Here is a 24883-nt window from a genome sequence, read left to right as displayed (position 1 = left end):
TTAGCGAAGTACACAGTGTTTCCATCTTCTTTAAAAAGAAGGCTCAAGCTTTCCATTGATATTAAATGTTAAATACATTTATAGCACTCACTGCCACCATGAATCGACTCTTAACACTAGGGGGAAGATATAGTACAGTACAAATAGCATGGATTTACTAAAGAAAGAGACGGTTTTCAGTTTTCCTTTAACTCTATGGTTTTCAAGTGTCTGATGTAAATGGCAATTGGTCCACATGGTTGGGGGGTAAGATGCACAAAGGCTGAATAGGGGCTGATGAAACTGTAGGAGTGAAATCAGTACTGAAGGTACATGGGTGGTGTGTATTTAGCGAGTGGATTGAAGAGTATACCCAATGCACCAAGAAAAATGCACAGCGCTCTCCTGGAAGCCAGTGAGAGCATGCAACATTATTAATTTGGTATGTCACTTCTCACTAAATGACGTACATAAGAGGCAACGCTGATAACGGTGGCACCGTCTGTGTACAATATATTTATTTAGAGGAGGTGGATGTCTGAGTGAGGGATGGAGACAGATACATTAATGCCTGAGCATCCAAGAATTTTGTACGTATTTAAATAGATTATTCCATACAGAAGTGTGGTATTCACTGGAGGGTGGACTGACGTTAGTTGACAAGCAGTGGGATGTGCCCCTTTGCTAGCTAGCAGGTGATGTTTGTCTGGTTTTGAATAATTCAACTGATGGGCTAGTTGTAATGTCCAAGGCGATTGCATTCCAGTGGAGAAGGGCAAGCAGAGAGAAGGAGCAGAAGCCGGAAGAGGTGCAGCAGGTGCAGGGACAGAAAGGTTGCAGAGGTGGCACGAATTCAGAGTTTATGATGGAGAGTAGAGTGAGATGAAGTTGGCAATAGATTTGTTGATGAGCAGTAGGAGCAGAGAAAGCGATTTTTGTATGGGGATCCATACATCATGGTGCTGGTGTCTACGCGTCTGAGAGGCTCTTGGTAGGTTGAGGGTGTGTAGGTAGCAACACAGAACTTTATTGTGAGGGGAGGAGGAGTAGAGGGGGAGGCAAAACACTGATTAGCAGTAGTTAATTTGCTCTGCACAGACGTGAGATTGGGCTTTTGGACCAATTAAGGGTGTGATGGCGGCACATTTTCCGTAGGTTGAGTAGGTTTATCATGACTGCAATGGTAGAAGTCACGGCTAATTGCTAGTCTTGGGTTGCTGCCAAAGAAGACCACAAGGTTGCCAGCCTTGGCTGATGGAGTAAGGCAGTCAGGGGGGTAAATAGTTGGGAGAAAGATTATCTGGCATTAGAGGAATGGAGGAAGATGGCAAGCATAAGGCCATCCAGTGATGTATTGCGGTGAGGCAGCTGGTAATGCTTTATAGATAGCAGGGGGTGAAAGAGGGAATGCGATGATGATTTGGGTGTCGACAGGCAGGAGGTAGTAGTGAAAGCCCAAGGATGAGATGTGTTTTCCTATGGAATGGGGAGTAGAGAGTAAACATTGGACTGAGGACTGATCCTTGGGTAACTCCCATGGAGAGAGGCATGGGGTGCAACTGTCTGCTACCTAACTCTGCGAACTGCTGGGAAAGAGGCTCAGGTGGCAAGGCACCACTCAAAGCCAGTGGATGTTAGTTCAAGGGGCAGAATAGGGAGGCTACATGGGCCCTCTTGGCTTAGCAGGGGTATGTCCTGGGAGTCTGGACACTCCCCAATACATCAGTTCACAAGGCAGCCGCATTTTAGAAACCATGCACTTGCCCAAGCCCTTGAAGAAACCCTGGGGGTAATGAGAAGTCACTTCCACTCCCAAATTGAGAGAGCTTACAGCCCTTCTCATACAGACCTCCAGCTCTAGTGAAGAAGAAAGTGATTTTCCCGTTTATGGGAAAATAGTTCCCTTTACCAGACACAGCTAGCGTGCACAGTGGTGTTTTTGTTGATACTTCCTTCAGAACATCAGGCAAGTCATTTTCCCAACCTCCCATGAATCATTCAGTCACTCTGATTCAACATCTGCCCAGTGTTTGCAATGGCTGTAAAACCAAGTTAAAAAAAAAGCATTGTGCTTCGGCAGAGAAGTTTCTCAATCACACAGACTATTTAGTGAACTGAAGAGTGTAGAAACACACTGTTCGGAAACACTCGTAAGCTGGGAAAAGAGCAGATAGCTCAGTCCAGGAATCCTGATAGAAACGGTGGTAGATCAGAATCGGGAGACGGACAAAGTGGCATTTTTAGTGGGCCTTCCTTTATTTCCACTCACAAAACCTAACCTTTCCCTAAAGCTAAGAATGTTGCCCTGTTCTGTAAAGGAAACTCAAAGAAAAGGTGTTCATCAAGATTTCTTTACAAAATGAAAGTGCTCCATCCAGAATCCTACCCTACCCAGAGTCTGTCCTTACCATTGTAAACAAAAGCATATAACTGCAACAAAAAAGATACAATTAGGCCTTTTGGCCCTGTCAAGTGATTGGTGGCTATTTTCTGACCACCACCCTTATTTCTTTCATATGAGGGCTCCTCCCCCTAGCCCACTGTCTTAGCGGGTCACTACAAGTCTGTTTCATCAAGTTCATATAAGAAAGGACCCCTGTCCCCCTTTCCTTTGGGTCCTGGCTCTTTCCTCCGCTTTGGACTTTTATTTCTCTCACACTGCATTGGGGCCTGGTTTCCTTCACCCTGCCTTTGGGTCTTGTCTCCCACACCCCGCCTAGAGGTGTTGCTTCTCTTGTCCCACCTGGGGTTCTTATTAGGCCTCTCCTCCCTGTTTGGAATATCCAATCCGAGTGTAACACAAAAGAATACAAAGTATTTGTCTCGGAAGGTTTTTGCAGTAGTTTGCCAGGCCTTTGCTGTCACCTAATTTCTCGCAGACTCCACAGCTTTCTATTCTCAGACCTTTGCTCAGCTTCAAAGCATTCACATGTAGGCTTCTCTCAGACCTTTGTTTTCTCAACATTCACTTCAGATCTCTCTCAGACCTTGAGTATTCAAAGTATTCCTATCGGGCTTCTCCCAGCCATGGGTTTCTCAACATTTCTTTCAGGTCTCTCCTAGATCTTGGGGTTTCTCAACCTTTCTTCTCCAGATTCTTTTCAGTCGCGGAACATTCACTTGTAAGCTTTTCGCAGCCCTTGGTTTTTCTCAGCGTTCTTTTTCGGCTTCTACTAGATTTGGCATTGTCAGCATTTACATCAGGTAAACTAGACGATGATTTCTCAGTCTCCACATCAGCCCTCTCCTAGACCTGGAGTTTTTCAGCATTCACACAGGGTCTTCCATAGACCACGTCAGGCCAAAGAGGCATTGCTCCCCCTCTCATTGAAGGGTATTTTCAGGCAGACATTATCTTACCCTTCTGCCAGGGGGTACTCTTTCTTTGGTTCTTCAGGTAAGGACTTGCTCCTCAAGCCTTTCTGTATGAATGCACTGCTCTCGAGAGGACCTTGCACTACAATTCTCTGCTCAATGCAAAACCTTACCAGGTGGCCAGGTTCTTGGGGTTCTTTAACCGCAGGATCCTCTTTGCAGACTCCAGAATCTTGACTACCTCGGCACAATTAGTATACCTGTGTCCAGGTATCTCTACGCGCATCTATTTCTTTCCAGTCTTCTCCCCCACCCTCTGAGGCTTCCCTGCCTCTTTTATTTACTGGATCAAACTTAATATACCCTTTGGAAGACTCCTCTTGTGGTGGCCAGCCTAAGTCAGTCTCCAATAGATTGCTCCCCTTGTCAAAAGTGGCAGAGTTCCTCCCACTCACCACAGGCTTTAAATGAACTTGTATTGCACACTTGACAGTCTTGCATCGTCTTGCTTGGCTTAGTAGGTTCTGCCCAGGTTTCCGCCTTGCTTTCCTTTGGCTAAAGCAAAAACCAGGCACCATGTCACTTAGTGCCTTGTGTCGTCTTGATGGCGTTGTCAGGGTCAGACTCTTAAGCAAACATTTGAATCCCAGATGTCTCCTCCAGCCTTTATGGGGCACATGTCTGACTCAGCTGTTTTTGTTCTAGGCCTTCAGTAGACTGACAAACCTCCTCAACTGGATGATGTTTTGGGTGATAAAATCTCTGGGAGCATTATTACCCACTTAACATCTTCTTCCTTTGTCTCACTACTTCCTTTGACATTCCTCTCTTCTCTACCTTCCTCACCTATAACCTCCTCATTCTCCCACCTCACCTTTCTTCCCCACTACATCTTCTCTCATCCTCTCCCCTCTTCACTCTACATTTTTAGTATCTTCCCGTCTTCCTCTCCTCCATAAAACTATCACACTTTTACTTCTCTCCTTCACTAGTCTCTATCTCTGCTCCCCACTTCTCCTTCCACCATCTTTCTCCACTGCCTCTCCAGCACAAACTCCTCTTTCTGCCTCTTTCTTCCACTCCACTCCCCTGGTCACCTTCTTACTCCACTGCCCTCCTTCCCCCCTCCTGTTTAACAGAATGAGGCCTTCAGCTATGTAGAACTTTAAACCATGTTCTGTAATGGGGTACTGGGTATCAGGGCTACAGATGTGACAGTGGGAGGAATGAGCCGGCAGACTGCCTAGTAGTTCTGCAAGCCGAGAATATTTTGGCTTCAACCTCTAAGTTGGATTTAGTTCTAAGGCTGTGGTTATTGTCCACTAATGAAGCAGGCTTCTGTTCCCTGTATGATTTTGTAAGACTTCTCATCACAAATTAAAGCATTGTGCTGTAAACTTCGGCAGGTGGGGCTTGCAATTAGTGCTGCAAGGATTAATCTTGTTTCAAAATCTTAGAACAAACCAATTGCTCTTACAGGTCGCACTTGCTTGCAGGCTACCCGCAGTAGGTGGTCCATAGATTGCTTCCGGTTCATCTGCTCTTTTCCCCAATCCTAAACTTTCAGAATGGTTCTTTTCGTTCTTTATCTTTTCGAAGAGATTTGTAGGGTACGTATATAAGGCTAGAGAAGGGTTGGGGTGCTTTTGGGATCCAATATATACCTCAACCAAGGCCTTCATATAGAGCGTGTGGTGATCCTTAGCCCCATTGTAAACCCACCCCATTTTACAGACTAAGACATTGGGCTTCATCACAGTTTCACAGGCTCTGATAAAATTGCACAGTGATTAATAAATATTGTTTTACTTTTCTAAAACATTTGTGTATAGCTTGCAATGCATTGTGCTACCTAGAAGACTACAGTATTTATTCCGATGATCTGTATGCTTCTGTATCTGTTCGAAAGTTAAGAAAATGTTTGACATACAAAAAGACTTGTTTTTTTCATTAAGACTTGTGTGATATGGCACATGCTGTCCAGTTAGGTTCACCTTAAATGATTATATTGCTACTTTTTCTGCCTACTGTGACAGTCATATGCTGTAGGCTGGGTGATAAGACATGGATGACCGCGGAGGCCTGGTATTGCCTCACACTCAATGATGCAGTACCCAGGGGAAGCTTCCCGTGCCACTGCTAGTTTTGTGAATAGGACCAGCCATACAAACAGGTAGCGTTCCTCCACTATTCTTCTTTCACCCTGCTTCTCTCATTGTCTCCAACCTCCCCCTCCTACACCACTTGAGTACTTCTTTTCATTCTTCAGCCTTGCTGTTTATACTCTTTCCAACCTCCTCCTATCTTCCCCCGTTCTGCTCCTTTCCACCATCACCGATTTTCCTCTTACTCTCCAACCTCGTTCTCTCCTCCTTCATTCTGGTTCTTTCGTCCTTGCTGCCCTGATGCACATATCCTCAACCTCTCGCCTCCAACTTCTGACTCCCAAATCTCTCTGGGGTTTTCTTTTTATACCTGTGCTTGGTGTCAGCACAATAAATAATTATGAAAATGAATTCAGCCAGGGATTGAGTCGGTAATTGGTCCACATGTTTCCCAGCTGTATTGTCTTTTGGGTGGATCTTTGGGGTGTCTCTGCAGTTATTTCAATGTAATCCGCCATCTTTGTTTATTTTCATTCGGGTCACTTTTGGTTGCCAAAAATGCTGTTGTTTTTGGAGCTTGTCGTTTGCGTTGGGGACTTCCTTGCTGATGTGAACGATTGTGACCACCTGCTTTCCAGGTCTCCATGAGCATGTGTTCTCAACACGGATGGTAGAGTGTCCGAGCCCTGGAATTCCACGGAAATTTGCAAAAAGTGGGCGTGTTTATATTGATGCTTGTGAATCTGCTTAGAATCACATGCTTTGCATATAGTCCGACATCTAGTCGTTATCGCAGAGTATTGCATCTTTTTTTCAAAGATCGAAAAGGGACGTCGACATCGGCGTGACTGTAACACTATGCCTAATGTGACGTGTAGAGTACCCAAAATCTTTCACGCGTCGAGGTCCCACAGATTGTTTTTTCCCACCTATCTAGTTGGTTTTATTTATTTGTAACGTGCACCAGACTCAAGGGTATCGGGCGCGAGGACAAGGACATTTTCAGCTTACATCGTTACAAAGGTCTGATATAGAATACAGCGTAATTTACAGGGTTACAAGGGTGCAATACAATAATACAATCTAGGGTACAGTAGAGGTCCCCGCAAGCATGTGAGGCCGAGTGAGAGGTACCAGATGCTGCACTGCTAGTTAGGCGTGTAGCAGATGGGCAACAGTTATATACAATAATGGCTATAGACAGTGCATACAGCTAGGTGGTCTTCATGAGATGAGAGGTATGAGGGAAAGGAGGGTCATACTGAGTTACAGGTCATTTTCTTTAAGCCAGTTGATGATTTTTAGTCTAAAGTGTGGGTTAGCTTGGTCCGCCCTAAGGGTAGTTGGGAGGGAGTTACAAAGTTGGGCGGCTTTGACCGGGAAGCTGTTGCCGCCTATTGGCATCCTTTTGAAGGACGGGACCGTCGTGAAGTTTGTGTATGCCGCTCTGGTAGGTCGGATCGAGGGTTTTCTCTTGAACCTCAATGTCAAGTAGCGAGGTGCTGCATTATTGAGGCACTTGAATGTTAGAGAAGCAGTTTTTAGTTTAATTTTGTCGATGGTGGAAAGCCAGTTAAACTGTCTCCTTGCTGCCAAAAATGTGTTCTCTTTTGGTCATTCCTAGCGCTGCTCTCAGGGCGTTATTTTGAAGTGTTTGAATTTTCTTAGTGATATGTTTTTTGGATCCAATTTATAAGACGTTACAGTAGTCCAACTTGGACAGCACAAGTGCTCTTGCCAAAGTGGTACAGCTACTTGTTGAAAGGAAGGGTTTAGCCGCTCTGATCAGCTTGCAAGTGTAGGCTGTGGATGATGCCATTGCATTCACTTGTTTCGCCCGAGTAAGGTTAGCGTCGAGGTAAAAACCTCAAAACCTAAGGTTTTTACCTCCTTGGCAACCTTAATCGTGTTGCCGTCTATATCAAAGGAATTGTAATTAAGGCTGAGTTTGTTGATGTTGGGTGTGTTCCCCAGAATGAGTTCCGTCTTGTCATCATTCAGGCATAGACCATGAAGTGCCATCCATGCCTGGATGATGAGGTATGTCCTATTCACCAAGGCCAAATCCTGTAAGTGGGATGAGAATCTGGGTTTCATCTGCATAGTTAGTGTAGGTGACACAGAGACAGTCCGGATCATCAAAGAGGGGCTTGGTGAATATGTTATACATGGTAGGGGAAACACGGTACCCTGAGGAACACCACAGGTGATGGGAATGGGATTTGCTGCTTCTGAGGTGGAGAAGACTCATGGTTCTCTCGCTTAAAGATTGAATCCAAGCTATGGCTTGTTGCGAGAAGTGAGCTGCTGACTCTAGGTGGTTACAGAGTACCTTGTGGTCCACCAGGTCAAACACAGCTGAAAGATCCAGAAGAAGTAGCAGGGCACACTTTCCTTGGTCTCTCAACTCATCGACCTGAGCCTTAAGGTCGAAGAGCGCTGTTTCGGTCCCATGCTGTGGTCTAAAACCTGATTGCCGGGTGCCGAGGAGGTGGTTCTGCTCCAGGAATTTCTGAATCTGAAGGTAAGCCACCCTATCGAGTATCTTTAGGATGAATGGCACTGTTCTGATTGGTCTATAGTTCGTGGGTATAGCTGGGACCAGAGATTGTTTCTTAAGGAGAGGGAGGACCCAGGATTCCTTAAGGTTAGTTGGGATAGTGCCCAAGGGGAATAACGCGTTGATAAGCTTGGAGATTAAAGGTGATGGGTCCCTTGCAGCGTCTTTTATGATTTGGGCAGGGCATTTATCTCCTCGACAGTTAATGGTTTAAGTGAGAGTATTATTTCAACCTCAAGTATAGAAACTTTAGTGAAGTTGGTGCGCAGAGCTGGTTTAGGTGGAGTAGGAAGTTTGCCAGTTTGTGGGATTGAGGTTGGTAGATTTGCTCTTTTCTTGGCAATTTTAACTTGGAGAGTGGCGATTTTATCGGTGAGTGCCTTCTGTATGTCAGTGCACCAGATTTAGTCTTTAACACAGTTATCAGGCACAGGGATTGGGTTCTCCAACTCCTTTAGTATTACGAAAAGTTCATTGGTACCTGATTTAGCTTACAATATCCTATTATCAAAGCTTTCCCTTTTGGAGAGCCGTATTTCAGTTTTATATTTTGTAGAGATGTTGATATGGTTAGCTTTGTTTGCCTCAGATGGTGCTAGCCTCCAGATAGATTCACTTTTACGTATTTCTATCCTTAGTGATTTTAGGTGTGGAGTAAACAAGGTATTTAGGTGTGCATTTGATTTGCTATTCCTCATTTTGAGGGGTGCAATAGTGTCAAGGGCTTCTGTCATAACTTTATTATTAAATTCATTAACTAATGTAGATGGATCTAGTGTGTCTAGCAGTGCGTTTAAGGTGGGGAGTATCAATGGTAGGAGTCTATCAGAGGTTATATTATTCTTATTTCTGGTTAGCGTAGGAGGTGCTATAGAATTATTTTCGGTCAAGTTGATTTTAGCATCTAGTGTGAAATCTATAAGTGAATGGTCTGTCCATACCAGTCTGCTTTTGGAGGTAATGGTAGTGTTACAGCTGTAGTCACCCACCCAGTCGAGTGTTCTACCCTTCTCGTGGGTTGGCTGTGTAATTTTTGGGTGAAGCCTAGCTCCGAGAGGACATTGGCAATGGAAGTTGCTTGTGCATTGTTAGGATCATTGAAGCCCAAGTTCATGTCGCCTAGTAGGAGTGCCTGTGATGAGTTTTTTAAGTTGTCCGAGAGGATCAAGGAAAAGTCCTCCTCGGAGGAGCTGATGGGGCCTGGTTACACAAATGTGGAGCTCGTAAGAGTTAATATGCAGATCTATCCTTAAGCGGTTTGTGCTCATCTTCTTGACGGCTGAACCTGCCTTGCCAATGATCCTTCCTCAGTGACTGATTTCCACGCGTCCTTGGCACCTCTGGCCCGTCCTCACAGTAGGGAGAGTGGGGCACTGTTACTATTGACTTTCTCTCGAGAATGCCTCTTCTTTGCCCCTCCTCTTCGGTCTGACTGATGTTTCTCTCTGCTATGGAGCGAACACCTTTTAAATTCTGCCTGTCTTTTAACAGCAAATTTCCCTGGAAAGATGGGTACATCGCCAGTGCAATCTGTGCCTCCTTTGGGACCACGACGAGCAGGATGGAAGGCTTGTACACTTTTTTCAGCCCAAAAAGACAGGTGCAAGAAGCTGTGGAGTCACTTCTCCACCGTCGCCTCGGACGAGCAGTCAGCCGCGACTACTATTCAGAGGCTGTTGACCTAACAGTGGAAACTTTGCGTTCACTTTTGTCCATCCCCAGCCATGACAAGCATGCCACCAGCAGTGCAAAGGAAAAGTCACACCCCGGCAACAAGAGCACACACGCAATACCTGCTCCAAAGCACACAACCCCTAAGCTTTCCTCGACTGATCCACAGAGAAAGCTGTTGACGCCCACAGGCCAGTTGGAAACTTCGGCAGGACCCCCTTAACCTCACTTAACGCACACAGTGATAAGTCTTCTGTTTTAGCGGGCGCTCATGCTAAATTCCTGGCCATTGATGCAGTAGCGTCGAAAGACACGGCGAAGCAGGCCGATTCATAGAAAAGGCTCTTTTTCTAACCCCCGTTTACACGGCTCTGACCCCAAACAGGCATCCTTTTACCAGAAGGCTATTCTCCCGCTTCTCCTCCTCTATCTAGTGCATTGCTCCAACTGTCCAGCCCTTTCCTCCTACTGATGATTCAGGCTTCTTTGGGCGGACTAGAGATACACTTGAGGCATGCATCGATAAAATGGCCTAGTTCATCAACTTTTCAGGCCAGTTTGATGATCTTCTCAAACACCATAGGCCTGTTGGTTCCTGTCCTGCCCCTCAGAATACCCAGAGACTCCTTTCACCAGGTGCAGTTTGCTTCCTTGGATAAGCACGGTCTACAGGATCCCCAGTTGGATGTATTTCTGGACTACCAGGACGACCCTGACTAGGACATCTACTATGTTCCTGACCCAAGCCACACCGCTCAGGACTCTGTCTCTCTAGTCCCAGACTGTGACCCTGCTGATGATCAGGGCCCGTGGCACTCTAAGCCTCCCCATGACCCTGACCTTGTGAATATCTTTTTGGATGCTCTTCCTGTTGCTCAACCCAGGGACCTGTCGCTCATCGATGATCAGTTGCTTTTTAACAGCCTTCTTAAGAAGGTGGCTGATCATTTTAAAATCACCACTTGGGAATCCATCCTTGACTCAGACTTCATGGAGAACATCCTTAAGGAAAATGTCCCGGTCAGCCAGGCTATCCCCACTTAAACTCTGTCAAACGCCTCGCTCCCTCTCTGACACCCTCGCTCACTCGTGCGGTCAACCCTCTAGTGGAGATGTTCCACCCAGCTCCATCATTCCCTCTGTATATAAGGAATCATGCCGTCCCGGATTCCCTAGTCGACACAACAACGAAAAGTGCAGTTTTCTTAGTCAGTCTCCTCCAGACAAGGATTGCAAAAAACGGTACGCTCTCGGCAAACGTGTCACCACCTCTGCTGCCTTCTGTACCCGTATTGCTAACAACACCATGCTCCTTGCTAGCAATAGCGATGTACAATGGGGACTCATTTAAGAGGGTCTTCAGAGTGTCCCTGAACCAACCAGCACCCAACTGCTAGCCGTGGTCGCTGAAGGACGACCGGTCACGCAGAATATCCCCAAAAATACCCTGGAATCTGCTGAGACAGCAGGATGCATCCTCGCACAAAGGTTTCTTCTAAAACACCACGCCTGGCTAAAAAATTTAATTAATTTAAGCCAGAAAACCAGGCTTCCCAAGTCAATACCCCGGTGGAGGAAGCTGCTCTTTTCAGCAAGGTGGTCGATGAGGCTTTGAAGGCCTCGGAGAAGGGGCATGAGACCTTAAAATCACATAATCATATCTCAGCCAAACACTTTGCCCAGCTAGGGGCCGTTGGTCCTTTCATGGGCAGTCTTTCTCCTGCTCCCCACAGGGACAGTACGGATCGGGAGGAACCTCTTGGGCTTCTGGTCAGCATTACTCCAGTGGTTTTCAGTCCCCACAACAGCAGGGATGTCAACGAGGGAAGGGTAGAGGGGAGAACTCTGCTTCCAGCCTCAACCAATAAGTGACTCAGCATGACCCCCATGTTTCCCTTGTAAGGGGATGTCTAACATCTTTTACCCACGTAGGGGAGGGCATCACTTCAGATCAATGTGTACTCAAGACAAACACCCACAGGTACTGCATCGAATTCTGCCAGCCACCCCGCTACCATCCACGCAGGAGCAGACATCTGTCACCAGAGCATCTGCGAATCCTGCTGGAAGGGTTCCAGGGCCTTCCATCAAAGTTGTCCCTCATCTCCAGGTAAACAAGGGTATTTATTCAATATACTTCCTTGTACACAAAGGATCTAACAGTTTGACCTGTTTTAGATCTGCGTCGTGCAAACAAATATGTCGAGCCTCAAAAGTTCAGGATGACAACTCTTCAGCAAGTAATTCCACTGTTGCAACGTGGGGTTTGCATGGCCAGATTGTACATGAAAGATGCGTACTTTCATATTTCAATGTTGCCAACGCACAGAAAGTACCTCAGGCTCAAGATAGAGGACACTCCCTATCAGTTCAAACTGCTCCCCTTCGGCATTGCCTCAGCCCCAAGAACGTTTACAAAAAGGTACTAGCGGCAGCTGTGGCTCACCTGCGCAGGCAATCCATCCCAGTGTATCCTTACCTCCACGACTGGCTCGTAACCGGAGACTCATACGGAACATGTCTGGAGAATACCCAGAAGATAGATCTCCTTAATCTTATGTCCCGTCCCCTTTCCGCCATACTGCATGGGCGTCCCTTCCTAGGGATGGGAGATGGAACCTTTTTTACCAGAAAAAAACCTTCTTCCCCTTTAAATACAGAAGCGCGCGGGGGTGCGGTCCTGGGAGCATGCTCTGCCCTGATTCCGCCCTACGGCGCCACACCTCAGTCCCCTTTTCTGCGTCGACGGGAACGGGCCGAATTCATCAGCGCTCCTGGGTTTGGCTTCAGACATGTAATTCCACATGCGGATACTTCTTCTCTTCTGTCTTTTTGTCTTTTTATCATTCAGGTACTCGGTCCTCAGGCGTCGCACTCCTCCCTGGCGCATGTCAATTTCTACAGGGTTCAGCAGGTGTCCATCCTACGAGGGGCTCTTTCCAACTTCAGACCCCTACGCCCTCTGCCTACGTTGCCTTGGCCCAGACCATGGCTGGCAAGCTTGTACCGCGTGCAACGCGCTTTCCTCAAGGTCTCGGAAGAACAGACTTGCCAGGTGGAGGGAGCTCTTCCAGAGATCACCTCCAGAGCACCTGAAGGACTTTGTCAATCATCGATCCAGGCCCAAGGTAGGGCCACTCTTTTTCCAGCGCACCCCGCAAGGGAGACTCCTTTCCAGGGACTCGCCTGCGCGGGAGTAACCGCTCAGGTTCTCATACCAGCATGAGTACCAAGGCAAAGTTAGCTACCGGCCGGCAGGCCGGGGGGGGGGGGTCTTTGGATCCTCTTGGTGACAGTGCTGAGGGACCGGAAGGTTCTTTTACCAGGTCTTCACCGAGAGGGTGCCTATATGCAGTGCTACCGGCAGATCTGCAGAGGGCGAAATGTGTACCAGGTCTCGGCCTGAAGAGCAGGGTAGGCCTCATGAGCCACACTCAAGAGTCCTGGACGAGGCTGGGCCCAGAGAGCCAAGCAACACGATGCAGGCTTGTGGAAGGCAGCTCGACAAGATGGCTGCCATGCCGCACATTACGGACACCCGCCTGATACCGCACCAGGAAGGGAGCAGGTTGAGGAACGAGTGTCAAAGTGGGACTGGTGTCAACCAGGTATGTGGCCTTTAGCCTATCCTTTTACGCAGGGCAGGTTCCCTCTGCTAGCAACAAAAAGTCAGTGGCAGTAAGGGCTTTTTCCAGTCCCCCCTCCTCCGCAACAGCCTCAGAGGGAAAGAAGGCATGAAACGCCCATCTGGGTGCACGTTTGTCTCCAGTGGAGGGCAGGCTTGCTCTCAATGCACACTTCTGGCGCCAGATTTTTGCGGACCCCTGGATCCTCTCTCTAGTATCCACGGGGTACCGGATACCCATCCCCAGCCTCTCCGCTCTCTTCCCCTCCACTCCCACAGATTTGGAGAGCAACTCTTTTGGCAGAGATCCAGTAGTTTGTTGAGAGCCAGGCGGTGGATGAAGTCCCAGCGAGGCTTGGGCTTCTACTCCAGGATTTACACCATTCAGAAAAAGAACCAGGTGGAGTTGTGCTGGACCTTTCCACCCTCAATCTCTCCCTACCTCTACAAAAATTCAAGATGGTTACGCCAGCTTTAATAGCGGAGACATTTTGCAAGGGAGACTGGATGTGCCCCCTGGATCTGAAGGATGCATACTTACACGTCCCAATTTGGCAGCCTCATCATTCTTTTCTACGATTCAGGATCACAGGCTGCCATTTCCAATACAAGGTGCTTCACTTCGGCCTCAACTCGGCCCCCAGGGTTTTTACCAGGCTGATTAATACAGTGGCGCCCCTCCTCTGGGCTCAGGACCACCACATTTACCCCTACCTCGACGACTGGCTCATCAGGGCTACATCTCCGGATGCGGTGCACCGCACTTCCAATGCTCTTATGAACACACTGCACGATCTGGGGTTTTCGCTCAATCTCAAGAAGTGTCTGCTGCAGCCCACGCAGAGCCTGACCTTCTTGGGGCTCATCTGGGACACGTGCTCCAAGAGAGTTTTTCCTTTGGAGGACAAGATCACAGCCATCAAGAGGGCCACTGCGTACTTCCTCAGCAGGGAAGTGACCTTGGCCTGGTGGTACCAACACCTACTGTGCAGGCTGGCTGTCAGCATGTGGGACTGGGCCCTGGAGAACAACATCTACCTCACGGCTGTCCACCTTCTGGGGGAATCCAATCTGGAGGTGGACAGGCTCAGCAGACTGGGAGCGGACAATTACGAGTGGCAATTAAACAACCTTGTGTTGCAGGAGATGTTCAGCAGATGGGGCACACCCCGGTGGACCGCTTTGCCACCTGGGACAACAGGAAGTGCCAACAGTTCACCTCCTGGCAGGGACAGGGCCCCAGCTCCCTGGGTGTCGCATTTCAGATTCAGTGGAACGCCGGGACGGCATATGCCTTCCCGCTTACTCTGCTGATACACAGGGTGATATGTAAGATCAAGGAGTCTTGCCACCTCAGCGTCATTCTAATAGCTCCTTGGTGGCCAGCCAGCCCATGGTTCTCGGAGCTGCTCAGGCTCTCTGAGAGACCACCCATTCGCCTTCCGACGGCCCAGCACATCTTTTGGTGCAGCAGGTGGGGCAGGGTCATCCACACCGCACCACAGAAACTGGCCCTCACAGCGTGGTTCCTAAGCACATCATGCTAGGTCACCTCACCCTTTCCCAGGCTAATCTAGAGATCATACAGGGGGCTAGGAGCAAAGCTACCAGGTCCCACTATAAGAGCAAGTGGACCAGCGTCTGCCACTGGTCAGACTCGAATGATATCAACCCACTTGCATGTACATTGGATGACGTGCTCTCCTTCTCGGCGCACTTTGCCCACTCGGGCGTGCAGGTTGACACTTGCCGCATGAACTTGACGGCCATTGGGGCCTACAGAAACGCAGAGGAAGAGGTGTTCTCCTCTTCCAACCCGATTGTCAAGAAGCATTTGACGGGACTCGCCAGACTCTACCCACCCATCAAGAGTCCACACCCTGGCGCAGAAAACCATTTGAGCCAATGGTGTCTGCAGACATCAGGCTGGTCACCATTAAGGCTGCCTTACTAGTCGGCCTCACCTCGGGTCGCAGTCTGCGTAATCCAGGCGCTAGTCGCCTCGGAGCCCTATACTACGTTTCAAAAGGATAAAGTAGTCCTGCAGACACACCCAGCATTCCTACCTAAAGTGCCTTCTGCATTCCATCTGAACGAATAAATAGTGCTGCCTATGTTTTTTGCTGAGCCGAAGGACGAGGCACAGAGAGTTCTGCACTGCCTCGATTTCAGGCATGCCCTGAAATTCTACTTGGACAGGACCAAGGGCTTCCGCAAGTCGGACACACTGTCACCTTTGGCGGATCAAGACTGAGGTATCAGGACTCCATAGGCCGTTGTATGATCTTGGCCATCAAAGAAGCTTATGAGGGACAGGATAAGCCACTACCGACCAACATGCACGCCGATGTGGTCAGAGCCAAGGCAACAGCCATCGCATTCCAGCGGAATGTCCCCTGGCAAGTCATAAGCAGGGCAGCCACATGGGCCACCCCTTCAGCTTTCTGCAAGCCCTACTGTTTTGACGCCGGCTCTAGATCAGTTGCGGCTTTCGGACAGGCGGTTCTTAGAAACCTATTTGCTTAAGGAGGGTCTCCTCTCAACCCTGGGGCTACACTCAGTTGTAATCACCCATGCAGCATGGAGGAAAGGGGACGGGACGTAAGTAAGTTACTCACCGTAGTGACTAACATACTCTTGGTCCTTAGTCCCCTTTCCTCCATACGTCCCACCATCCTCCCCCCTAATAAAACTGGTGTCATTAGGCAATGTTCCTCTATTGTCGACGCGTTTATGGGGACTAAGGTGTTGCGCCGGAGGGCAGAGTCAGGGCAGTGCATGCTCCCAGTGCCGCACCCCTCTAAATTTAAAGGGGAAGAAGGTTTTTTCTGGTTAAAAAAGGTTCCGTCTCCCGTCTCTAGGGACGCCCATGCAGTATGCAGGAAAGGGGACTAAGGACTTAGAGTACGTTAGTCACTACGATCATTTTCAATGTAGGGTTCTCTAGCATTGAGAAAAATCATGTCTAGTTCCCAGCCAAGTCAAACAGTTTCTGGGGACCGTGATTTGGACAGAAGACGTCCTAGTCTTTCCCTCCAGCAAAAGGATTCAAAACGTGTTCCAGATCCCCCATTATGTAGCCAGTCACTGGGTAATCGTACGCAAAGCCATGCAGCTGCTAGGAATGATGGCATCCTGCGTCTTCCTAGTTCCAAACGGCCGTCTGTCCATGTGCTGCATGCATGAGTGGCTCTTCGAGCCAATGGTGTCAGGCCAGCGGGACACTCTAGTGGTTTTCTCGACATCCCACTTTCAGTCTCTGTATTGGTGGTCAAAGGAGATCCTTCTTCGGGGGAAACATTCTACCACCCCTGCATTAGAGGCCACTCATCACGGACTCATCTCTGTTGGGGTGGGGAGCTCACCTCCTTCAGACAGCACACGGTATGCGGTTCCCATCAGTAGCATCCAATCATATCAATATGTTGGAACTACTCGGTTTTCAAAGCCCTAAAAGCCTTCCTAGCGCACCTACAATGGAAAACAGTTATGTTCCTTACAAACAGCACCACAGCCATGTACTATCTGAACAAACAGGGTGGGCGCACACTCTCCAGGGCTTTCCAAACTGTGCCAGAACATTTGGAAATGGGCACTCAAACACATGTTCCTACTACCACAACTTTTTCCAGGGGAACACAATCTTCTGGCAGACATGCTCAGCAGAGATTTGCACTGACCCATAGAACACGAGTGGGGTTTTCAAGAGCACATTCTACTCAACATCTTTGCAGAATGGGGTTTTACAGATACCGACTTCTTTGCGACTCTTGAGAATGCCCAGTGCCCAGACTACGCCTCCAGGTACACTCGGAGACGGTCCAAGGGGAACGGTCTCTTGATGACATGGTCCGGGAAATTTGCCAATGATTCATCCACTAATTACCTATACAACCTAACACCAGGCATTGTTACTGCAACAAATGGAAGTGTTCTGCCACTTGGTACAACACCAAAAACATCAACCATATTGACTGTTCTCCTAAAGAAATAGTCCTTTATCGAACACACCTTTTAGACTCAGGACTTGTTTTTAATTCCCTAAAGGTCCACCTTGCCGCCCTCTATGCGTATACCACATCTCAGAGCAAGGTTTCATGGTGGAAGATCCCTGTGATTAAGGCTTTCATGGAAGGGATAAAGAGACTTCACCCTCTTATTTCCAACCCAACTTTTGGATGGGACTTGAATGTTGTTCTCACAAGATTAATGGGACCTCGTTTTGATCCAATGCATGAGGCTAGTCTGAAGGCCCTTAACTATAAGACTGCCTTCTTGGTGGTCATTACCTCTATAAGGCGAGTTAGTGAACTGCAGGCTCTCTCAGTTCAGGACCCATTTGTTGCTATTCAGAAAGATTTGCACACACACCCTCGTTTTGTGCCTAAATTCATCTCAAAGCTCCATGTGAACCAATCCGTCGAACTTCTTACTTTCTTTCAGAACCCTACTAACTCAGCTGAAAGAAGCCTCCATACACAAGATGTTCGGACAGCAGTCGTATAATACCTTGAAAAGACTACACCGCTGAGAAAGACAACCCAATTCTTTGTGTCTGTGGCTGCTGGTAGGGAAGGACATCCTGTCTATTAATGCATTGCACTGTGTTACTCTCTTGCCAAGAGAGACCTACGCTTTACACCTAGCGCTCACTCTACTGTGGGCACAGGGGCTACCATAGCATTCATTGCAAATGTTCCGCTATATTCTGTTTGCAAAGCAGCAACTCGGAGTTCTGTTTGTACATTCAACTAACACTACTGCTTAGACACACACTCTTTGTCTGATTCTCAGGTGTGTGAGAAACCTGAAGGTGTCTCACTTGCTAGTCCCCAGGGATCTGTCATCCAGGTGACCAAGACACGGCCATCGCTATTGGATCCACTTCCTGGGGGTGGACCAATGCAGGAGGATCACCTGGATGGAGGGTTCTCGGGGAGTGGAAGTGGGACGCCGACGGATGAGATGCAGTACTCCCCTTCTTACAGCACCTTTTCCCCATCCTACCATGTAGGTGTAGGATACTCAAACACTCTATCCCGCCTCCCCCTTTTCTGACACAAACACTTTCGCACACCACGAAAGACGACAGACCAACACCAGAGCCGTTAACACACAAGGGTCAGGCAAAGTCAGGCAAGAAACCAGAATCGTGCACACCTGACGGCCCTTTCCCTTCCCCACAAGGATAAAAGGTGGAGCACGAGAACACAATACGAGCAAGGCAGACCACACAAGGAGAGAGCTAACTCAGCACGGGAGTTCAAAGGAGGAGAAAGGCGGCCACAACCGAAAGGGTGATGAGGAGAGACGCAACCTTGCCCTTTCCAAAACAGGCCTGCACAACCTGCGTGGAAGGAATCGTAAGCCCACGAACAATAGCCGACGTGGGTTGCAGCAGATGTCAGCGGTACACAGGGCCCTCCTCCGCTGATAACCAGGTCTGGGAGAGACACTTGCCACCGTGGTACCGTCCATGACTCCAGAGACCAGAAAAGCCAAGTGGTTCATCATAGCCGATGAGTTGAGGTGAGAGCCAATAAGAAACCGAACTGTGTTGGAAAAAAAGTATCAGGCGGCTAATTAAAGAAAGCAAATAGAACTGTTACTAAGAGAGGGGAAATCAGCTACAGAGGAGTCGGGTCCAACGTGGATGCTCACTCGGGAAAGTCTGGGCGATTACCCTATTGTTGAAGCTACCGTTACCAAAAGGCCTTGGGAGAGCCGCAAGAAAGGGGTACCCCATCAGGAATTTACGATATGGATGTCGCACGGATTAACGAAGTCTTCACCATCATTCAGGCATGGATGGCCACACATGGCCTCTGCCTGAATGATAAGACTGAGTTACTCCTAGTCGGCTCAACTAACAACTTGCTCAAAACTTAGTCCTTGCTATAAAAGTATCCTCATTGATGGGAACAATATACCGTAGCCAAACATGTAAAAACGTTAGGTTTCTACCTCGATGCACAACCTAACCTAACAAAACAGATAAACATGACCTCATCTGCCACTGCCTACACTGGCAAACTGATTAGAGCATGCAGACCTTTTCTCTCACCCACTAGTACCCGGACACTGGCGAGAGCGCTCATACAATCCAAATTGGATTACTGTAACAGTCTCTACCTTGGTGCCAATAAAGCCATTCTAAATAAACTGCAGATCATGCAAAATAATGCGCTCAGAGTAGCGTTAAATCTTCCCAAAAGAGAGCATATATCAGAAACTAGAAAGCAATACAAGTGGCTCTCTATACAGAATAAAATTGACTTAAAAACTATTTGCCTCACTCACAAAGCACTTAACCACCAAGCCCCCCCTTATCTCACAGACAAGTTCACATGGAAAGTGCCCATCAGAACCACTAGATCATCCAACAGACCTTGTCTGGTGGTGCCTAGATTTAATTTAAAAAGAGCTGGTGGCACTAGCTTCCCGGTATTAGCTGCCCAGCTACGGAACCCCCTCCCTCAGAATATTCAAATGATTCAAGCTTTTAACATATTCAGAAGCCATGTTATCAACTGGCTACTTAACAAAAAATAATTTCCATAGCTGTAAATACGAGTGACCTTTGTTGGACTATACTATTGCCTATACGTTGCCCTGTACCTTTGATATGACCTCGAACTTCTGATTGTACAAATGTATTATACGCATAATATGTATATATTTTCACTGCTGTAATTGTACCATGACTGCTCATTGTAACCTTTGTAACGTCCTCACAGTGCCCAATTACCTCTGGGTCAGGTGCGCTTTATAAATAAAATAAACAAACAAACAAACAAAGCGGTCATACAGGGGTCTGGTAAAATCCTCTGTACAGTTGAAAGTCTTTGGCCGGCAGTTGATTGTAAATCTAAGGGACGTGAATCCTGTATCGTAAGAAAGTAGAAGGAATTGTGTGATTGGTAAAGAATTGGCAAGAGTGAACGCGGCAGAGGGATGCCTATAGAAGTGGGTGAAGCCCAAAAGTCCCGATGAATAGTGTGTTGACAAAAGTGAACCCAACGGAGGGATGTCCACAGTGAACTGTTTAAAAGGACATTAAGATTTGTGAATGCAAGAAGTGATATTGGTTTGAAAAGCCGTAGTGAACCAGATGGAGGGAGGCAAACAGCCGAGAAGGGTCTGAGCCTGGAAGAGAGGGGATCCAGAGGTGAAAGCCATCACCCAACGACACGTGAACCACTGCAAATGAAATCTTTTTTAATACAAGCCAGAGTGAACCGGACAGAGGCAAGCTGAGATTTGAGGGGGGTCAATTATCACCCCAAGTGCAATCAGAAAGGATTTTTTGTTTATTATTTTGAACCCACTAGGCCCTCGGAAGCAAGAAACATAACTACTGAAGGACCTTTTATTGCTAAGAACTTTCTGTGGATCTGAGCCCGGAAGAAGGGGATGCCGGGGTTAAAGGGCATCACCCAGCATACCAATGGAAAGGACCCTTCGTTTATTATTTGGAACACATCAGGTCCTCGGAGGCAAGAGACTTTTTTGTAAAAAAAAAGAGACTTGACCACCGACGATCCTGATAACGGAGAGCAGATCTGTAGACTTGTGCTGGGAAAGCTCGAGCATGTGCCCTGCTCCGGAGTCCCACCTTGTCCTGTGCTCAAAACATGGGGGAAGGAGACCCCCGGGTCCCACATGCTGTTTTATTATTAGTGTACACTTCTTCTTTCTTGTGATCATTATCCCACACTTTTTTGTTTTTGTATTTAGCGTAAGGATTGGCAATAGGTTTTTCTTAGTATAGTCCCTTTTATTTGACCAGAAGCCACTAGGACTGCTTTATTATTATTTGATGGTCGTAGCTTGCTCCCATCTTAGATTTAGGTTTGATTAAGCGTTTTTCCAACCCACATATACAGTTTAATAAACACCCTTCAACTGTGGTCCCTTGTCTGTCTTTACTGTTGCCACCATGAGTTCCTTACAAGTGGGACAAGCAGGGCTAAAACATCTTTTCGCTACTCTTCCTTCACACATCCCACCACCATCTCTTGGCACTGCTCGCTAGCCTATGCATAGCATCTGATTCTAAGCAGATTCACAAGCATCAGAAGACATACATTATTCACCCTAATAGTATTTATGATGATTTTATCTGCTTAGATTCACATGCACCCACCCTTCCTCCGCTCTTGGAATAGAAGGAAAATAGGCATCTTACACCTTCTTCTTTTGTACTCAGTCACACTTTTGTAAGGCTCCCTTACGGCAGAACAAAAACAACCGGTGGGATCTCGATTCATGAAGGATATCGGGTACACTACACGTCACGTTAGAGATGGTGTTAGTCACGCCCATGTCAACGTCCCTTTTCGTTCTTGTGAATCTAAGCCGATACAATCATCGGAAATAGGATTATGGTGAGTAATGTATGTCTTTCTTGATTTTTGTTCGTTACTATTCCCCAAAACATTCAGAGTACTCTTTTCACATGATGGGATACTTTTTGAGTACAGCGATTAACAGAACCTTAAGGACAAATATATGGGTGTATGATCTTAACTGGCCAGGGGTCTTTTGGGAGGCTTTGCTTGTAGGTCTACTCTCCCTTCCTGGGTGTATATTGGGTGTGTCTTGTTGTTCTGAACTCCTGACCACTTTTTTCTACTATTGTTGGGGAGAATTCTCATAAATATGCTAATTCCCTCTACCTTAAAGCCCTCCAGCTCTTTTGCTAAACTTTGGGGCTTTGCACTTTTTAATTCTGTTTGTTTTCTGTGTTTGTTTCTTTTGGTTATGGAGTTTTAGACAACTCCATAGGCATCATCTTTTTTTTGTGTGTCACACAGCTCTCAGTGCAGTGACACAGGGATGTCTTTTTAGACTTCCAAAAGGTTTAAATACCTTCTCTGGGATAAACTACTTTTTCTCAGAGAATGTAAGGTTAAATTGACTTTACAAGTCTTTTTAAATTCCTAGACGTAGCACACACCATCTTCCTATAGAGTGCTGGAGGGGTTATCTAGTATCCCCTGTGTCTAGAAACTCATGTAGCAGTCAAATGCTACTCTTTCCTATTGAAATGGCTGACAGCAGTAGTTTTACAACAAACGACCTTGATTTTTCCCCCCGCGAACACCGGTGGCTAAAAACTGCTGGCACCAAGTTTTTCAAGATGGCGCCTTAACCCCCTTTGTTTAAACAGGTCTCGGTCTTCTTTTTTCACCGTTTCTTTTTGGAAATGTCCTTTTAGAGTTTGTCTCTGTGCGCCAAACGAGGTTTGGTCCCTTTGTTCATACGCCTTTGGCAGGCTTCAGGACTGAAGACCGCCTCTAGCTCCTGAGTATCTGGGGTGGGCAGGAAGTGAGGGAGGTGCCCAAAATCCCTGTGCTTGGTCTCCTATGAGATCCAAATGCACTCTGGCGTATTTGGCTGGCTGACTGAACAGCAAGGACAGCCACCCTGCTGGGTGAGTGACAGCTAGGCTGGAATGAAAGGGAGAAAACTGTTTAAAAGGAGAGTCTCTTGGACTGGAAAGCAGAGTCGACCACTGGAACAAAAGAACCGAAGACGAGCTGGAAGAGGACGGCTGCTGCAACTCCTGGACCGTTGATTTTCCCGGTTAAGCCCTGCTGCAGGTCCGAATTGCCAAGTTCATCTCGACAGAGAAGCCCCTTCAGGGATGACTTCTTCCTTTGAGTTGGTGGGACCAATCAACTCGTAAGCCACCTGGATACCATTCTCGGAGCTGGTTAGGTTTAACCAGGGGGACGGACACCAGCTTGTATGCTTGAAGACAGCTACTCGAACCAAAGATCTTCCATTTGCCAGGTTGTTTTACCAGTCCAAGTGCAGTGCAGAAGTCCCCTGACGTCCTCCCTCTTGTCCCCACGACTGAGGCTCAGGAACAGCGAGATCTGCTAGGATCCAACGTCTTCAGCTGCATCATTTTCTTCTTATTAAGGTACTGTGCCATCCCGATTGAGAGAACTTACCTCTCGCGGTGAAAGTTTGTGGAACTTTCCCAATTTGCAGGCCTAAGTAGCTTGTGACCCAACATATGATTCTTTGTCGTACAAACTACTTCTGAGAACATTGGCAAAGACTTCACCGTTTAGTACAAGAACTGATCTTTCCTATCCAAGACACTAGCCCATTGACTTTGGCCTAGGCCTATTGAACTGAATCGAGTCCTCTAGTGAACTGAAACTATTTGCACCGCCTAAGAAAGTTTTTGTGATCTATTTTATTAACTTGTGCCTTTTTACTCCCATTCAAAGTAACTGAAATGCCATTTTGCTCCTATTTCAGGGGAGCCTAATTTACTTAGAAACTTATTGGTTTGGTATTGAAATGTGTTTGTGCATAATATTAAGTTGCCTCCTTCTAGTGAATGTTTTCTAAATGACTGTGTAATAAATTAATAAGTGTTTTCCCAATAAATCTTGAGTGTAAGTGTCTACTTGAACCACTGTGATTGTAAGACCTCTGTGTAACATTCTTGTACTGCTCACATTCCCTCTTGAGATGAGCCTGGCTGCTCAGCTCGCTACCAAAAACTGTGTATTACAGACTTATACCAAAGGTTGGTTTTGCTTGCACCTGTAGTCCTAATTTTATGTGGTGGTCCCAGAGGGGTACTGCATGCAATTCTGTCTAACAACTATACCTTGACCCACTTTTACACTGTCACAGGGTCTCCCGGACAGGTATATATTAGGACCTAATCTTCTTGTTCTCGCTATCCTCTTAGGTTACTGGAACAGAACTATGGGCCGAGGCTAGTGTTCAACTGGGGAAACTGGAATTCTCCTTTTACAGTACCTCATATGGGGCCTACATCACAGAGAAGGTTGTCACTTAAGGTCGCCCCACTTCCAACACTGCACTTTTTCACAGTCAACTTGAAAAGAGGAAGGAAAGAGTGGGGACAAATTGAGACAAGTGGAAAAAAAGGAAAGCCAGAGACAGTCCTCAGAACCTCTGCGCTAGGAAAGTTAAGCCAGTGGTGGAGATACCTAATTGTACACCTGCAAACCTTGGGGAGGTTAGCCATTCCCTAAAGGGGACGCGAATGCTGAATAACCTCAAAGGTCCATACTGATGAAAAATTAGGCCTGGTACCATCAAGACTATGTACCATGAGTAGTAATGCAAGGTAAACTACCATTACTGTGTACAACATCCTGACAAGTCCATTGATAACCAAAAAGACTATCAACAAAAGCCAAGAAAGTAGTGTGGTAAACTATAAATCCCTGAGACGGTAAGCGACTTTTTTTCCCTTAAAGAATGGGAACCTGCCTTAGTGGAGTGATGGCAGGATTGCGGACCATGGCCCAAAAGAAATCATAACTTATTTTGTTAGAATCCTAGGACACGCACCCCATGGAACCAGCTATACCTGATACTGGATAGCCAAACTAAAAGGAGAAAGTAAGCTTAGTTTAGTTTATTATTTGATAATGCGCTCAAAACCCTGTGGTAGCCGGGCGCAGCGGTAACAGGAATACTTAGGCTTGGTTACATACAGTGAATGCAATACAGTATTTACAGTGCAAGAATACGAACTGTCAGTACATCACATCACATGTACATCACATCACACTAGTCTATAGTACAGGTTTTAAGGTAGTACAGGTTTCAGGTATTTACATGCAG

At 47.1% G+C, this 24883-nt stretch overlaps 1 protein-coding gene across 4 annotated transcripts in view; it reads left to right on the top strand.

The window, feature by feature from the left end:
• ARHGAP40 (Rho GTPase activating protein 40) overlaps nucleotides 1-24883 on the top strand; it is a 645040-nt gene that overhangs the window by 538886 nt on the left and 81271 nt on the right. The window lies entirely within an intron of this gene.

This window comes from Ambystoma mexicanum, chromosome 3p (genome assembly GCF_040938575.1).
Source record: "Ambystoma mexicanum isolate Mex_15411 chromosome 3p, UKY_AmexF1_1, whole genome shotgun sequence".
In the NCBI taxonomy this organism is placed as follows: domain Eukaryota; kingdom Metazoa; phylum Chordata; class Amphibia; order Caudata; family Ambystomatidae; genus Ambystoma; species Ambystoma mexicanum.
The sequence above is the reverse complement of the archived record's forward strand: the minus strand, read 5'-3'. Positions and strand labels throughout refer to the sequence as shown.